This window comes from Heloderma suspectum, chromosome 2, assembly GCF_057233095.1.
Source record: "Heloderma suspectum isolate Gila_16-S chromosome 2, 16-S_ref, whole genome shotgun sequence".
In the NCBI taxonomy this organism is placed as follows: Eukaryota; Metazoa; Chordata; class Lepidosauria; order Squamata; family Helodermatidae; genus Heloderma; species Heloderma suspectum.
Genome location: NC_139459.1, coordinates 356677872 through 356696024, shown reverse-complemented (window position 1 = coordinate 356696024; position 18153 = coordinate 356677872). Strand labels below are relative to the sequence as shown.

The following is an 18153-nucleotide window of genomic DNA, read 5'->3' as shown; positions in this document are numbered from 1 at the left end:
AGACAAAATGGCTTAAAGAAGAAAGAGAGCTTATCCCTAGGGATGGCCGAGAATTTCTCCCCGAAACTTCGGGGGGCCGAGCGCCAACGTGTTCGGCCCCCCGAACAAGTTTTGGGGAGAAATCCTCCGCACCCCCCCGCCCCCCGCACCCCCCCCCAGGACGGGACTTACCTTCCCTGAATGTCCCTCCTGGCGGCGGGTCCGGCTGGCGGTTCGTCGGGTGTTTGAGCGGGGCGGGAGCGGCAGCCGGTCTTTCGACCGGCTGCCGCCCCCGCCATTGCAATAAAAGAAAAAAAAAAGTCCCCTGATAGGCTACGTGACGATTCACGTAGCCTATCATGGCTAGATTTGCAAAGTCAGCTGTGATAGGCTACGTGAATCGTCACGTAGCCTATCACGGGTGACTTAAAAAAAAAAAAGTGTGTACGGATAATGGCGGCCCCCATAGGGAGCCGCCATTCCCGTTCCTTATTTGGTCGCTGTAGTCTACGTAAATGTTTACGTAGACTACGGCGAAAATAAGGGCAATGCTATTTGCGTTGCCCTTATTTTCGCCGTAGTCTACGTAAACATTTACGTAGACTACAGCAACTAAATAAGGAACGCGAATGGCGGCTCCCTATGGGGGCTGCCATTCGCGTACGTGCTTTTTTTTTTTTTTAAAGTCACCCGTGATAGGCTACGTGATGATTCATGTAGCCTATCACGGCTGACTTTGCAGATCTAGCCGTGATAGGCTACGTGAATCGTCACGTAGCCTATCAGGGGGCTTTTTTTCTTCTTTTTTTTTACTTCCGCGTTCACGGCTGGGCGAGGCGAGGCACCTCCTCCCCAGCCTGAATTTCGGCCGGGCGAGGCGGGAAGCCTCCTCTCCGGCCTGAATTTCGGCCGGGCGAGGCAGGAAGCCTCCCCCCCGGCTTGAACTTCGCGGGGGGAGCAGCGAAGCGCTCCCCCCCACTGCAAACAAGCTGCGAGAAAAGGTAAGTGACTTTCGTCCACCCCTACTTATCCCAAATGTGTGTCGTTGAAATTAGTAAGGAGGTCTAAGCAAGTGAGTCTCTGTCGAAGCAATGGCAAACAGCCTAACTTGCAGAGAAGACAAATAAAGAGTTAAAGCTGGTGCATGGCACAGAGAGTTTGAAACATGATCTGCAGAACAGGCAAGCCAAAAGATAAGTGTGCCTGTTACAAGAGGGGGGCTATAGCAGCCATAAAAAGGGGCAAACCCCCATATGAAGCTTTGACAACAATATTACCCACTAGAAGTGGACAATTAAAATAAAAAAGGCTTTTCTTAAATTGAAGCAAGCCTTAATATCATCACCTGCTTTAGCCTTATCAGACTCTAGATCATAAATTTTTTAGATGCTTTGATGAAGCCAAAAGAAGTAGCTATGGTGCATGTGAGAGCACATGAAAAGAGTGCCATTCCTGAAAAAAAGGAAAAGGCAATGCTGGCAGCCACCATGGGCAGAAATATAAACCACGGCTTGAGAACACAGAAGCGACCAGAGGTGGGGCAGAAAAAAGGAAAGGGCTGACCGGTGCTTGATAAATGTGCATATAGCCAAGAGAAGAGACATTAGAAGAAAGATTGTCCAGAGTTGAAAGAGAAGAGAAAAGAGACTCACCCTGAAGGCTGCCTAATGAGGGCAGAGTCCTCCAGGGGGAGTCTAGCTGAAGGGGACTGGGATCTAAGGTCCCCTATGAACAAACACTAGGGAGAATCCCAAAGTAAAAGTAAGGGTTGATGTCAGGGACTGTGAAGCCCTAGTAGATACTGGAGCAATGTTTTCTATGACCTAGTATGATACTGGAGCAATGTTTTCTATGAAGCCCCCCCCCCCCCGGTGAGAGAAAGTGAAAAGCATGTAGCTGTAGAAGGAATTGAAGAAAAAAAACCTAAATAGCCCATGTGTTAGCCCCTCCTCATGAAGATTAAAAATAACATACTGGAACATGCCTTTGTAGTTTCATCTGCATGCCCGGTTGCCCTCTTGGGGCTGGACTTGTTAACAAAACTGCAAGCTAAAATCTCCCGTGATAATCAGATTGTAGTACAGCTGCCAATAAAGCAGGGCTCAAATTATCAGATGACCCTTCAAGCAATCAAGTTTGTGTCAGAGGCCAAAGGGACTGAGATTTTAGGAAATGTTGATCCATGTGTGTGGGCAGACAGAACCCCGGCCGAACAACTGCATAACACCAGTTAAAATCTTCTTAAAGAAGGGAAAGAGCATGAGGCAGTATCCCCTGAAGAAAGCTACCTGTGCAGGGTTGAAGCCGCTCATTGAGAAGTTCAAAAAATTACAGTTGGCTAATAAAGGGTTCATCTCCCTTTAACACCCTGATTTTGGGTGTGCCCAAGGCAGATAGCACCTCCTTCGGGTTGGTGCAAGACCTGAGAGCAGTGAATAACTGCCCTTTGTGTCTCAAAAGCGATTCAAAGATGTTTGCGCCCCCAGCTCAAATGAGAAGTCGCCCATGGGCTTACAATCCTTTTCAGAGATTTCAAACTGACTTTTCAGAGTTGCCCCAGACTCATGGCTATTGGTACCTGCTAGTAATAATAAAACCAATTGACTGCACCACACAGACAGTAGCCAAGATCCTGTTAAAAAGTAATCTCTAGGCTCTTGTTACCTAAAGAGATTGAATCAAATCAGGGGCCCCATTTTGTTAGACAAGTGACGCAAGTAGTGGCCCAGGCATAACAAACTAATTAGAAGCTACATCCCCCTTGGAAACCTCAATCCACAAGTCAAGTTGAGAAGATGAACTGCACCTTAAAGACAATGCTCACTAACATTTGTTTAAATACTAAATTAAAAGGCCACAGACCTTGCCAATCACCTTGACTCGAGTATGGTGAACCCCCAAAGGAAGTATTAAATTAACACCCTTTAAATGTTATATAAGCGCCCATCTCATGTATTACCTAGGGATGGACGAAAGTCCCTTACCTGTTCCCGAAGCTTGCTTCGCAGAGGGGGGGAGGCGCTTCGGTTCTCCCTCCGAAGTTCAGGCAAGGGGGGGAGGCGCCCCGCCTCGCCCAGCCGAAATTCAGGCTGGGGGGGGAGGCGCCCCATCCCTTGCCGGCGAAATTCAGGCCGGGTAGAAGCGCCCCGTCTACCCGGCCATGAAAAAAAAAGTAAAAAAACACACACACACCCACACACCCATGATAGGCTACATAATGATTTATGTAGCCTATCACGGCTAGATTTCCAAAGTCAGCTGTGATAGGCTACGTAAATCATCACGTAGCCTATCACGGGTGATTTTGAAAAAAAAAAAGTGTGTACGCAAATGGCGGCTCCCATGGGCCATCGCCATTTGTGTACGTGCTTTTTTTTCCCAAAGTCACCCGTGATAGGCTACGTGATGATTTACATAGCCTATCATGGCTGACTTTGGAAATCTAGCCATGATAGGCTACGTAAATTGTTATGTAGCCGATCACGGGGATTTTTTTTTTTTACTTTACTTTTTTTTTTTTTTGCAATGGCTGCGGTAGCAGCCAGTCGGGAGACCGGCCACTGCCCCTGCCCCTGCCGAAACACCACCAAAATGCTGCCGGGACCCACCGCCAAGAGGGACATTCGGTCACGGTAAGTCCCATCCCGTGGGGGGCGGGGGGCTGGCGGAGAATTTCCCCACCAATTTCGGGGGGCTGAATGCATTGGCACTCAGCCCCCCAAAGTTTTGGGGAGAAATTCTCTGTCATCCCTAGTATTACCTATGGCTGACAGCTTAAATGTGATTTTAGAAGTAAGAGTTTTAAGATTCAAGATTATGTTACTGCCTTGCAGTCTGTTTTGTTTTCACAGGTTTGCAACACCTCACCAATCCTGAACTTTAGACACTCCAGTGCATAATCTCAATCCCGGTGATTGGGTGCTAATCCAGTCCTAGAAAGATGAACCACCTACCCAGAAGTGGAAGGGTCTGTTTCAGATCCTACTTACCACTCCCATTGCTATAAAAGTTGCTAAAGGGAAGAAGTGGATTCATCACACTGAATAAAGGCATCACCTGTACCAGAGAGGGTCAACACTGGAAGCTGACCCAGCTGAAGGCAGCCGTTGGAATAATGAACCCCTGGAGGGACTCAAGTATTTGTTCATGAGAGAGCTTTCTCCTAACGCTTACTCATGCGCATCATTCTCTCCTTAAGTTTAGTTGTCTTAACACTCCCCATTCAAGTAAAACAACAACAACAAAAAAAACCATTAGTTTAAGAGGCATGTTGAGCTTATGTTTAAGCAGAATAGAGATAATTTTGCTCTCTATTACGAACACTCATCAACTGTCAGAAACTTTACTTTGTTGCCTGCCTTAATTAGAAAACCACAGGTAGCTCTACAGAAAGAGTGCACTCTCGTTTCAAGGGTTCCTGATGAACTGAACAAAACTGAGTTCCAAAAGTTCAAATTCCAGACTTACACCCAAAAATGTGTTTTTGTTGTTAACATTCTAGTAGCTAAAACAAAGGCATCCTAGGCCTCACTTGCTGTTTAGAGAAAACTATCAATGCCACAGCAATAATAGTTTGCGCCTTTAAGTGTGTAGTCCACCACTGGACCAAAGAGAGTATAAATTTGAGAAAAGACTTCTGAGGGGGGAATTGTAGTAAAAATGAAAGCTAAAAGCCATTGTATGTGTCTTAAGCAGCACATAGTATTGTAAGAGCTGTGCATGCCTGGAATGAGTGAGCAGTAACCCTAAGATAAGATAGCTAGGCAAACTGCTAGCAATCAATCAAAGTGACACACTAGCTATGGAATGCAAGCTGAGGTGATAAAACCATAGCGTGGGAGTTGCCCAGGGTCGACTCTGCTTTTGAGTGTGAGCTCCTTTGTCAAACTGTTTGCAAACAATAAAATTGAGTTAGACCCAGCCTGAAGTTGACTCTTTTCTTTGGGGAAAATGGGACTAGCCTCCAGGGGCTGACACTAGCATTTTGTGCAACACAGTCACCTCATCCTGATTGAGAACATTGCTGTCGTCTCCAACTTTGTCTGCCACTGCTATCACATCAGCTGCTATCAGTAGCCATTTTGCCATGGGCCTCTTCCAAATCGGAGACAACCTTCTTTTAAAGAAAGCACCAGAGAGGCAGGAAGTCAAAAGTTTTAATTCATGAAATTGGGAATCAGCAATGCAGCTCCCAGGGGCACACCAGCCCCAGACAAGCAAAAAGAAAATGAGTAGCCCCATTCTAACATCATGTGATTTGAAGTAGGAAGTGCAGGAAGTCCCCCTATCATTTCTGCAGCTGCTCTTGATTTCTGAAGGGCACCTACTGTTTCATGACAGGCATGCTAAAAATGTTGCATTTCTCTATGAGCTCTCACTTCCACTCTGGGTGAAAAAAAATAAGGGGTGTATTGAAACTGGACATGCAAGCTCAGTGTCAACATTGATTTTTTCTTTATATAACACAATGCCTCCCAAATGGAAGGTAATTTTCCATTATGTGTGAAAGAAGCCATTCCTAGACTGCTCCTGAAGAAGTCCTCCCTTGACCCACAGGACTTCAACAATTGTAGGCCCATAAGTAATGTACTTCCCAAAGGTAATCGAGGAGGTGCTGTCCATTCAATTCCAAGTAGTCTTGGATGAAACTGATTATTTGGACCCATTTCAAACCAACTTCAGAGTGGAACATGGAGTTGAGACTGCTATGGTCACCTTGGTGGATGATCTTTGCTTGGGTATTAAGAGGGAGAGTGCATTCCTATTGGCTTTTCTGGACATCTCTCAGTGGCGTTCAAGACCATCGACTGTGGTATCCTTCTGGATTGGCAGAGGGAGTTGGGGGCAGTGCTCTGCAGTGGTTCTGCCCTTCTCTCTCAAGATAGTTCTAGATGGTGTCCTTGGGGACAGTTGCTCCTCAAAAAGGAGCTGTCATGTAAAGTCCCTCAGGGCTCCATCCTATCCCCAATGCTGTTCAATATTTACATGAAACTGCTGGGAGAGTTCATCAGGAAATTTGGGACTGGGTGCATTTTGAATATAGACTAGGGATAGCAGAGAATTCTGCCATGGATTTCACTGAGGCTGAATGCACTGGCATTCGGCCTCCCAAAATCCATGGTGGAACGGCCTGCCCCCCTGCCCCCCCCTCAGATTGCCCCTGGGAGGAGACTTACCTGGGGCGGATGTTCTGGATGGCGGTGGCTGCGGCGACAGGTCCAGTGGTGGCAGCTGGTCTTTTGACCAGCTGCCGCAGCCGCCATTGTCGTCCTGGTCTTTGTCGTGATAGGCTATGTAAGTATTTATGTAGCCTATCATGGCAAGCCAATAATAATAAAAAACGACGTACGCAAATGGCGGCAGCTATGGCGGCCGCCATTTGCATTCCCTATTTTTTGCTGATTTATCTTACATAAATATTTATGTAAAATAAAACAGCAAAAGAAAGGGGAACGCAAATAGTGTAGTGGGCGCTATTTGCGGTCCTTTATTTTTCGCTCTTCTAGCCTACGTAAATATTTACATAGGCTAGAATGGCGCAAAATAAAGGAATGCAAATAGCGCCCACTACGCTATTTGCACTCCCCTTTTTTGCCATTTTATCTTATGTAAATATTTACGTAAGATTAATCGGCGAAAAATAGGGAACGCAAATGGTGGCCGCCATAGCCACTGCCATCTGCATATGCTGGTTTTTTGGGGATTTTTACCAAGCTGTGATAGGCTACATAAATTCTTACGTAGCCTATCACTGCTGCAAGGATGGTGATGGCAGCAGCAGCAGCCTGGCCGTGGTCAGCAAGGAGACCAGCCGCTCTCGCCGCCAGAACCACCACCGCTAGAACCGCCGCCGCCACCTCCAGAACCGCTGCATCCGCCCCAGGTAAGTGCCATCCCAGGGCAATTCCGTGGGGGGGGGGCAGGAGGCCATTCCGCCATGGATTCTGGGGGGCCAGATTCTAAAGAATCAGGCCTCACTGGAATCCATGGTGGAATTGTCTGCCATCCCTATATGTGGTGGGTTGGTCCTGTTGTGTTCTGGAACATCATAGTATCAGAAATGGCCAATCTTATACACCAAACTACATACGTTACATCAGCATTAGCATTATGATCAATACAGGAACAACAAAAATGCAGAAGTGGCATCTAAGAACTGAATCCTATTCATGCTGATGGCAGCCCATAGAGTCATAGCTTAAAGTTGGAAAAGTGCAGAACTTTCAATCATCGAAATCTCGGTCTATGGCAGTGTGGCAAATAGCCATGGCAGGAAAAAGAAAAAGAAAACAAAATGTACCACTGAAAGTAGTCAAAGGGAAAGTCAAAACTTTGGGTTTTTATACCATTTGGCATGGTTTTGTTTTATATGCTAATCAGGAAGTTACACAGCAATATTGGTCACACAGAAAGAAGAAGAAGAAGAAGAAGAAGAAGAAGAAGAAGAAGAAGAAGAAGAAGAAGAAGAAGAAGGTTTAAGGCATTTTTCATAGTGAAACATGTCTGGTATTAGAAGAATGGCCTTTCCACTAGGGTTGTACAAAACCCTTACCTTCCGTTCCATGGGGGGTGTCCATGGGGGGGGAGGTGATCCATTCCTCACCCCAGAATCCTCTCTGGATGGTTCTGCTCCGCGGCAATTCCGTGGAGTTGCAATATGGCAATGGCAGCCGTATCACTGGCACTCCGGAGCCGGCTGACAGCTCCGCAGGATCGCTGTGAGGAGGATCCAGCTCTGGATGGATCCTCAAGGAGGCAGAGGTGAGTTGTGCCATTCTTGGATGGACTCGGGGTGGGGGGATTCTTTAGAATCCAGCCTCATTGGGGTCCATGGCAGAATTCTCCACCATCCCTACTTTCCACAGTCCCATCTTTGCCCTCCCCTGAAGCACAATGAATGGGGCCCCTGGTAAAACGTGTGCTAGGATAAGAAGGTGAACCTGTCAGTCACTCAACTGCACTCCCTCCTTACACTTGTTATTAGAGAAATGCAACCAAGAAACAGTATTTGGAAGGGAAACAGAATGTCTGCATTGCCAGGCATTACTCAGGAATGCAGCCTCATTCTGGCCTGGGTTCAGTTCCGGTGGCTTCAGAGGGAAGCTTGCTCCACCCCAGGAAGCACCAGAAATGGTCCTATGGGCCCAGTTGTGGCTGGACTTTGGGCTTCATCTGATTCTGATGCACATCCCTACTGTATAAATACATCACTTAGAAATGTTAAGTTAGCATTCCTCATAGGAGCTATATATGAACATCCTTTATCTGTTTGATTTAGAAGCTGTAGAATTGTGTGCTTAACATGGATATCCAATCTGGAAGCCCAGGCAGAAAGGGATGCATGGATGGATACATCAAGGATGGTGTGGGGAGGAAGGGAAAGAGGAAAAAGAGATCAGTGGGGAACCAGTGAGTAGGATAGAAGTTATAAAACAGGCTAAAAGGGGAATCTGAGAGAACTAAACATTCAAGGTATAAGGAAATTCAGAAAGGAGTAGCTAAGTGGCAGTCAATGGCTGCTTAATAAAAAAATGTAATTGACAAACATCTGAATTTTGTTCTTAAAGCAAGACAAAACACCAATTCCTTTCTCTCCTTACAGGTCAGTTTTGGTTTCATTAGTCAAGTTTCAGAATATAGAAAAAAGTTCCCTTTTTTCTACCAGATGGTCCCAAAGCAAGAACCACCTTACCTGGGGATTGTCAAACTGCTTCTGCATTTCAGATGGAACTGGATTGGTCTCATGGCTCCAGAAAATGACAGTGGAGAAAGGTTCCTGAGCACCTTCACTCTTGTGGTGATAAAGAATAGGATTTGCATTGCCTTCTCAGGAAGCATCCCAGTGCTGAACATGAAAAGACTAAACATAAACATGCTTTCAAACTTAATGGACACTCAGGTCAATGTAGTTGTTTGTCCAGTGGACTCTCAGATCATGTTAAAAGTAGGAGCATTAATGCATGTAGTTGAAAAGAGAAAAAAATCAACTGTGGGGAAAGTCTGGATTGCAACAGCTTTCCTGGACATCAGTGTGGGAGTACTATATGAAGTGTTTGATTTCCAGCACACCCATGTTGCTTTCACTTTTTTAATCAAGGCACACAAAATGAGACAACATGACAATTTTGAGAGATTTGACTTCACAATGAATAAGTTTGGGGAGAGGGCATTTCATTGTTTACATTCCAGGCATGTGTTGTCTGTGAAGCTCTGGCAAAGATGCAGAGAAAAAGAGAACTGGGAGAACCTGCCCCAGGATGTGATTGAAAGGATCTTATCCCAAGATGCCTACAGTATTTACAATTCCATCCAGGCTGTGGCATGGACCTTACATGCTGCATACCCACCACAATCAAATTGGATAGGGAGGATGGGTGGAGATAGTTCTGGCACTTCAAAGGGTACAGCCATGGCAGGTATTCCTTTTGCTTCACAGATTGTATTTATTTCTGTATTACATTTATACCTCAACTTTCTTTCAAGGAGCTCAAGGTGGCACTCCTCAGGTATTTGTCCCAAGGTCACCCAGTAAGCTCCATGGCTGAGTGGGGATTTGAACCCAGGGCAGGGCAGGGATGAGAAAGCTGAGTTACCCCAGTCAGCACTCCTCCAGTTTTTAATGTTTAATCTTGAGAAAATGACCAAATGGGGATTCTGATGGTGTACAACCCACACTTCTGTTCAACGACCTGCTAAGCTGAGCTAGCCAGGGTAGTTCCAGATGTGGTGTTGGAGCCTCTTATGCTGATTGTGTTGGGTCCTTTTAACATTCATGTAGTGGCTGCCCTGTTGAGACTGGCTCAGGAGTTCATGGGGCTATCCCATCTGATATCAGGCTAGCTAGCTCACATAGCAAGACATCTCCTTCTCCTTCCTTCCTTCCTTCCTTCCTTCCTTTTTTTTTTTTTTTTTACTGGATGCTGATCTGGTGATTGTGAATCACCCAGAGAGCTTCAGTTATTGGGCCATATGGAAATTAAATAAATAAAATAAACAAATAGAAATACAGAATATGGTCTGTGTGTCCTGGAGACATCACTTCCTGGTTGTGTTTTGAGACTGACAAGAACTGACGAGAACTCTCAGAACCGCTGTCTATTCTCTTTGAGAAATCATGGAGGACAGGAGAAGTGCCAGATGACTGGAGGAGGGCTAATGTTGTCCCTATCTTCAAAAAGGGTAAAAAGGAGGAACCTGGTAACTACAGACCAGTCAGTCTGACAGCAATCCCTGGGAAAATTCTGGAGCAGATGATAAAGCAATCAATCTGGAAGCACCTTGAAAACAATGCAGTGATTATTTGAAGCCAACATGGATTTGTCAAGAATAAATCCTGCCAGATGAATCTGATCTCATTTTTTGATCAGGTAACCTCCCTTGTGAATGCTGTAGACATCATATACCTCGACTTCAGCAAAGCTTTCAACAAAGTGCCCCATGATTATCCTGATAAGCAAACTAGCTCAAAGTGGGCTAGATGAAACAACGATCCGGTGGATCCACAGTTGGCTACAGAATTGGACTCAAAGAGTGCTTATCAATGGGACCTTCTCAAACTGGGGAGAGGTAATGAGTGGGGTACCGCAGGGCTCAGTCCTGGGCCCAGTGCTCTTCAACATTTGTATTAATGACTTGGAGGAGGAGGTGCAGGGAATGCTGATCAAATTTGCAGATGACACCAAATTGGGTGGGATAGCTAATACTTTGGAAGACAGAAACAAAATTCAAAGTGATCTGGATAGACTGGAGTGCTGGGCAGAAAAAAACAGAATGACATTTAAAAGGGATAAATGCCAAGTTCTGCACCTAGGAAAAAGAAACCAAATGCATAGTTACAAGATGGAGGATATGTGGCTCAACAACACTACAAGCGAGAAGGATCTTGGAATTGCTGTCGATCACCAGCTGAATATGAGCCAACAATGTGATGTGGCCGCAAAAAAGACAAATGCCATTTTGGGCTGCATTCATAGAAGCATAGCTTCCAAAACCCAGGAAGTACTAGTTCCCCTCTACTCAGCACTGTTTAAGCCTCATCTGGAGTACTTTGTCCAGTTCTGGGCACCACATTTTAAGAAGGGTGCAGAGAAACTGGAGAGGGTTCAGAGGAGGGCAACAAAGATGATCAGGGAACTGGAAACAAAGCTCTATGAGGAGAGACTGAAAGAACTGGGCATGTTTAGCCTTGAGAAGAGAAGACTGAAGGGAGATATGATAGTGCTCTTCAAGTATTTGAAAGGTTGTCACAGAGAGGAAGGTCAGGATCTCTTCTGGATCATCCCAGAGTGCAGGACACAGAATAATGGGCTGAAGTTACAGGAAGCCAGATTCCGGCTGAACATCAGGAAAAACTTCCTGACTGTTAGAGTAATAGGACAATGGAACCAATGACCTAGGGAGGTGGTGGGCTCTCCCACACTGGAGGCGTTCAAGGTGAGGCTGGACAGCCATCTGTCAGGGATACTCTGACCTGGATTCCTGCACTGAGCAGGGGGTTGGACTCGATGGACTTGTAGGCCCCTTCCAACCCTATTATTCTACTATTCTATGACTCTATGATTCACCACTTTGCCTGATAATAGGACAAGCCCCTGCAGTCAGAATTTTTTTAAGATGCAAAATTAAGCTTATATGACACTAACTCCCCCTGCCCCCCATCCCACAAAGGATGATGCAGAAAAAATGAAATCCAGGGATATACCGCAGGTTCATTATAAATGTAAACAATGAAAAATCTCATAGCAACTGTATGTTGATGTGTGAGTAGTGGCATTGGCCAACCCCTCCATCCAGTGTGTACTGGCCCCAACCTATCAGTTCCTGACCCTGCTGCACTGAGTGGCAAGGTCTGGAAGGGAGTCCTTCCCTCATCACTTGAACATGAGTAGGACTCTCCATGTGATCAGAGACTTTGCTTACAGCTTAACGTATCATGTTTAGGCATAACGTCTGAACTGGACTTATGGGTCTGAAAGAGCCAAGATGTGCAGAAGGATTTCCTGTTTCCTAAATGACTGTACGTTTCTATGTCATTCCAGCTTCACCTTTTCCTGAGAAACTTCCACCTTTACAATACTTCCATGGATGGAGCTTATTTAGATGAGAATGGGGAACTGGCATCTGACTTCAGTATCGTGAACTGGGTGGCATTTCCCAACAAGTCCATTGCTCGAGTGGAAGTTGGGAGCATAGAGTGAGTGGCATCCTCAGATATCAAGTTCACCATTGCTCCTAATACCATTGTGTGGTCCAGGTGGTTTAACCAGGTGGGGGAAACACTTGTTTAATTTGATGGCCATTAATATCTCTTAGCAGGCAATTCTATACATTGCTACCCTGAAGTATGTCCCAATGAGTTCAATAGGGCTTTTCCATTGAGTTCAATGAGGCCTACTCTCAGATAAGTGGGCATACGATTGTAGGCTTAGAGAGCAATCCTTGGGGGGGGGGCAGCGGAATGGCCACCTCCTAAGTTGGAGATGACTGTCCATCCACTGCAGGGAGGAAGGACTGGTGAGGAGTGCATCTCCTCCATGTTCTAGCAGCCCTGCTTTTGTGGCTAGACAGCCAAATTCAGCTGTCTAGCCATGGGACCGTGAAGCATGGCATGGGGAGGCCAGACAACACATAGGAAGTGTCAAATGGGCACTTCCAAACTCATCTTGCTGGCCTGCCCCCAGAAATGCCCCATTTCCCTTGCTCCACTCTGCTTTTCCAAGAAAAGAGTGTGGGTCCTATCGGCACAGCATGGGGTGGAGAGTGGTTCTCCAGGAACCGAGCTTGGAGCGCAGGCTCCGATGTTGGTTCCTGGGAACTGACCGATCCCTTCGCCATCTAGCTGCGGACCAGCGGCCATAGGATTGGGCCTTAAACTGTATTAATTTATTAGGTATTACGTATAGTACCCAAAGGATGTGATTCCTGTCCCATTAATTTATACTGAAATAACACAATGAATATGAATACAGAAGGGTTAGCATGATTTTTAAGTATCCTCGGAGGCCTGCTGTGAAGTTTGCCAGGCCAGGCCCCCCCACTAATTTTGGTCCTTAGGGCACATCTGAATTTGGGGGAAGGGTTTTGGGTGATGTCACAAAATAGCTTTGGAAGGGCTGTCAAAATGGCTGTCATAGTGGGCCCAGTCTGTCACATAACAGCCATTGGCAAACTGGTGAGGCTAAAAGACAATCAGCTCCACCATTGCCTTGCAATCCACCCACATCTCCTGACTGCCCTCCCATCCCTGTGATCACTCCACCACTCATCCCATTCCTCCATCATCATATATCATCCCCATTGCTCCCATCACTACCCAAGTGTGGCGGGCATTTTCTTTCTTTCTTTTTGCTTTAAAAGTCTTTTGGGGTGCACTTCAACCAGGCCTCCAGGCACCATCTTCATTTCCTGAAAGGACCTTTGGGTCCACATGAGGACTAGAGACATTGTGGGAAAATGATGGCAGCTGGAAGGTTGGTGTGTAGCTCTGCTATGTGCTCTGGCTGCCAAGTAAGAGAAATGTTTCTATTAGGTATGGAGAGAGAGGGGGCTTCATGGATGCCAAGAGGTTTCTGAGAACACCCTACCACCTGCAGTTACCACATTGGACACCCCACTCCACCGAGGTCCCTTGGTGGTAAAATGGCCCACATTTGCTTAAGTCTAAATGTGGGTTAGTCAGATACTGTGTTCAGAATGACACCAATCCTTATTTTGTTAAATACATTTCAGTTCCTGAGGCTAGAGTATATATGCAAGAGTAGCATATTGGGAAAGTGAGGCCTTTTTGCTTGACCTTTGTCTGTCCTGGTTTATTATACCATCTAGCCAGAATGGGTTGGTTCTGGCTCTGAATTTGGATGAGGCAGTTCTGAGGCCTGAGTCTGGCCTACTAAAGAGAATTGAGGATTCAGAAGCACAATTTATAGTTCTTCCTGATGAAACTGAATCCTGGCCAAGAGAGCAGTCAGCTCCACATGAGTGCCAAGGGAAGTCTGGGTCCTATCCTGCTGAAATGTAATTAATTCTGGTTCCTACTGAACTTTCAGCTTTCTCCTGGAACATAAGCTGCTGCCATGCAGAGGTATTCTGGATACTGGTTCTGAAATCACACTGATCAGAGAGAATTTAATTACCTTAGCAAACGTAATTCCCCATGAATCAGTGAAAATCAAAGGAGTCAGAGGGGGCCCAAATAAGATTCCCCTGGCCAAGGATCATGCAATGAATGAGGGATGTTTTCTGGGTAACAGACCTGGAATTGCAAAGCAGCAAACAAAGGCCAGAAGATGGAGTCACGTCTCCCCCAGCCATCCTTTGGCTCTGGACAGGCCCGAAACAGGGAACAGAGATTACACATCTCTCCCTTGTTCCCCTTACCTGGCCTGGCCTACATCGGCCTTCTTGTAACTTAAGCCTGTTATTTCATGCCTTACAGTCTTTTCTCTTGAATGACAAAGAACATGGTAGAGCTTGCAGCCTTCTTCTGTGTGACAACCATTTAGGTACTTGAAAAGTACTACCATATCCACCCTCAGTCTCCTCTAGGGATGGAGGAGAATTTCTCCCCGAAACTTTGGGGGGCTGAGTGCCAATGCATTCGGCCCCCCGAAATTGGCGGTGAAATTCTCCCCCCCCCCGGGATGGGACTTACCTTTGATGAATGTCCCTCCCAGCGGCGGGTCCCGGCGGCGGTTCGGCGGGTCTTCCTCAGGGGCGGGGGCAACAGCCAGTCTTTCAACCGGCTGCCGCTGCCGCCATTACAAGGAAAGTAAAAAAACAAACAAACCCATGATAGGCTACGTAACGATTAACGTAGCCTATCACGGCTGACTTTGGAAATCTAGCCGTGATAGGCTACGTAAATCGTTACGTAGCCTATCACGGGGGTGTTTTTTGTTTTTGTTTTTTGCGGCCGGGTAGATGGGGCGCTTCTACCTGGCCTGAATTTCGCCGGCGAGGGATGGGGCACCTCCCCCCCGGCCTGAATTTCGGCCAGGTGAGGCGGGACACCTCCCCCCCCTTGCATGAACTTCGGTGGGAGAACCAAAGCACCTCCCCCCCACCACGAAGCAAGCTTCGAGAACAGGTAAGGGACTTCCGTCCATCCCTAGTCTCTTGTCAAGGCTAAACATACCTTCAATCTTTCCTCATAGGACTTAGTTTCTAGTCCCTTGTTGTCCTTCTCTGAAGTCATTCCAATTAATCTGAATCCATCTTAATGTGTGGTGTCCAGAATTGGACACATTATTGGAAATGAGATCTGGCCAGTGCAGAGTAGAGTGGAACCATTACTTCCCACGATGTTGAAACTATACTTCTCCTAATGCAACCTAAAATGGCATTTGCCTTTCTGCAGCCATATCACACTTCCATAAAAATGTACTTCCAATATACTTTGAAAGATAGGTTGAAAGTGTATTATTGAGTAAGTGGGCTTAACTGGTGTACCCATTTGTCCTCCCTTTCCCCTTAAGGATTCCACCTGCCTCAAACATGTTAGGCCATCTTTTGGCAATAAACTGTTCCTCTCAAGCACCAGCTTGATGCCGGTCTCCCCCCTTCGCTCCTTCATCACAAATACAGTCCTCAAAAAGAGCTAGGGGTCACAGGGTGAAAAAATCAGGTGTTGGACTAACTAAAAGTTCCCTGTTATGCCCATTCTAAACCTATAACTAATATAAAGGTAAAGGTAAAGGTGTCCCCAACCAGTCATGTCCGACTCTAGGGTGTGGTGCTCATCTCCATTTCTAAGCCGAAGAGCCAGCACTGTCCGAAGATGCTTCCATGGTCATGTGGCCGGCATGACTGAACACCAAGGTACACGGAACGCTGTTACCTTTCCCGCCAAAGCGGTACCTATTTATCTACTTGCAATTTCTTGCTTTCGAACTGCTAGGTTGGCAGAAGCTGGGACTGAAGACGGGAGCTCACTCCGTCACGGAGCACTAGGGTCTCGAACTGCTGTCCTGCTGACCTTCGGTCTGCAATTCAGCGTCTTAACCACTAAGCCACTGCGGCCCCTATAACTAATATACACTGATATAAATGAAACCTCCTAAGTAACACATTTTGTTTGATGTTACCTTCTCTTCTGAGTAGACTGTGGTCATTTCTAGATGTACTCAAAGTTGTCCGCCTGGATATGCCAAAGTGACGAAGGAAGGAGAGCCCATCTGTTCTGTTGCCATGCTTGTGCCCCATGTACAGAAGGAACAATCTCCACTCAGGAAGGTAAGAGACTCTAGAGCAACGAGCTGCCCTGAGGCACAGGGCAAACATCTACTCTGACATGTGTTCTGGGAAGGGTTTTTTAAAAAAATAAAAATAAGGCATTGGACTCTTTCTGGCTTTCTGTGTAGTTAATCACTGGTGTATTCACTAATTAATTTCACAAAATGAACTGACAAAAATATCCAGTGGTAATGAAGTATAGGGAGAAAAGTGGCCAGCCAGATAAGTATGAGGTGTTCCCCTTTTGCACTTTCAGTCACATGTCCACAGTTTGCTTTACACATGAAAGGGTGAGACCCATATTTAAAGGCAGTCTTATGTGCAGTTTGGCCCCAATAGGATGAGGCAGGCAGGAGTCCTATAGGATTAATGCTCCTGCCAAGGAATTCAAACTTGATCATGCATAAACCAGCATGAATGAACTTCTGAAGCAGCCTGTGTAGTGAGGTGGCTACAGTGTGGGGCTTTGACTGGGGAGTTCAAATGCTACTCCGCTAGGAAGCTTACTGCTTGGGTGTCCTTGGCTCAGACACTGGGATCTCTCAGCCTAAGCTAACACACAGCTGTGAAGGTAGAATTGGAAATCTTTAGTTATCCTGCCCAGAGCCCTGTGGAGGATTGGCAGAATGCAAATATAAAATTAATATGAAAATAAATAATATTATTAATTAATAAGAACAAAAGGTTCATCCAGGCCCTGCCTTTAACAACTACACTACAAGCTGGAGGCTGAAGTAATGGAAATATTTGTCTTAACTAATCCACAACTAACCTGCTGATCTATTGCTATTTGAAGCTGGTTTGTTATGCTGAGTCAGACTAGAGGATTGTTACTGAACCCAATATTGTCTACTTCGACTGTCCCAGACAAAGAGCTTCTCCAGCTGGTCTATCTGGGATCCTTTTTTAGTGGAGATACCCAGGGCTGAACCTGTAAACTTCTGCATGCAAAGTAAGTCCCCTGCCTTTGAACTAGGGATGTCAGAGAATTCTGCGACGGATCTCGGGGAGGCGGAATGCCAGTGCATTTGGCCCCCAAAAAACCATCGCGGAATGAAGCCCCTGCCCCCCACCCCACAAAAGGCATGCAAAACAGAGCACTTACCTGCTCCCATCCGCGCTGCTGTGCAAATGGCAGCTGTCCCGCGGCCGCCATTCACTTGCTCCTCTTCAGCCGTGATAGGCTACGTAAATACTTATGTAGCCTATCACGGCTAATGCAGGGATGCCATTTGTGTCCCTGTGGAGGCCGTGATAGGCTACGTAAGTATTTACGTAGCCTATCACGGCGGCGGGGGGGAACCCGAGCATACGCAAATGGCGGTAGCCGCTGCCATTTGTGTACGCTGGGTTCCCCCCCCCCCCGCCGGGATAGGCTACGTAAGTATTTATGAAGCCTATCACGGCAGGGGGGAAAAAACCCAGCGTATGCAAAAGGCGGCAGCTACCGCCATTTGCGTATGCTCTGGTTTTCCCACTGCCGTGATAGGCTACGTAAATTTTTACGTAGCCTATCACAGCGAAAGAAAGAGACACAAATGACGGCAGCTACGACAGCCACCATTTGCATCCCTGCAGGGCTGCCCAGAGGCCAGATGTCCGGCTGCAGGTGGCCGGAGCTGGCCGGCGGCTCCGCGGCTTGGCCGTGGAGTGGAGCCAGCCAGTCAGGATTCCGGGTGGAGGATTCCAGGGGGAAGGACAGAGTGCCTCCCCCCCAGTGGAACCCGGCGGAGCCAGGTAAGCGGGGTTTCATACACCCCTACTCTGAACACAAGAAGAGCCCAACGTGGCCAACCGGGTACCTCTAGGAAGCCCATACACAAGACATAAAGGCAACATCCCCTCCTTGCTACTTTCAGAAGCTAGTATGCGCTGGCATGCTGCCTCTGAACATGAAGGCCATATACAGTTATGACTGCAAGCCATGGATGAACCTAACCTCCA

The 18153-nt window shown here is 46.7% G+C and overlaps 1 protein-coding gene across 1 annotated transcript in view; it reads right to left on the bottom strand.

Moving 5' to 3' along the window:
- LOC146355534 (vomeronasal type-2 receptor 26-like) overlaps nt 1-17370 on the bottom strand; it is a 32644-nt gene extending 15274 nt beyond the window's left edge. The window contains exon 1 of the mRNA XM_084832574.1: nt 17315-17370. The gene's annotated coding sequence lies outside the window, so the exon portion shown is untranslated. The remainder of the gene's footprint in view (nt 1-17314) is intronic.
- Between the last annotated feature and the right edge of the window lie 783 nt (nt 17371-18153).